The following is a 218-nucleotide window of genomic DNA, read 5'->3' as shown; positions in this document are numbered from 1 at the left end:
CCCTTCCCCTCGGCCCCAGCCCCGCCGCCCGGAGCGGACTTCTCCTCCTCCTCCTCCTCCTCCTCCGTCCCCACTTGCGGGACACTTTGTGCGTTTCTCTCTCTCACTCTGCCCCCTGCTCTCTCGCTCGCCGCAGCACCTGATCCGGGGTTATTCCCCCCTTCTTCTCCCCTCCCCTCCTCCCTTCTCTCTCTCTCCTTTTTTTTTTTTTTTTTTTT

Source organism: Nothoprocta perdicaria, unplaced genomic scaffold (assembly GCF_003342845.1).
Source record: "Nothoprocta perdicaria isolate Ctin4 unplaced genomic scaffold, notPer1 scaffold_37, whole genome shotgun sequence".
NCBI classification, from domain to species: Eukaryota; Metazoa; Chordata; class Aves; order Tinamiformes; family Tinamidae; genus Nothoprocta; species Nothoprocta perdicaria.
This window is presented reverse-complemented; position numbering follows the sequence as displayed.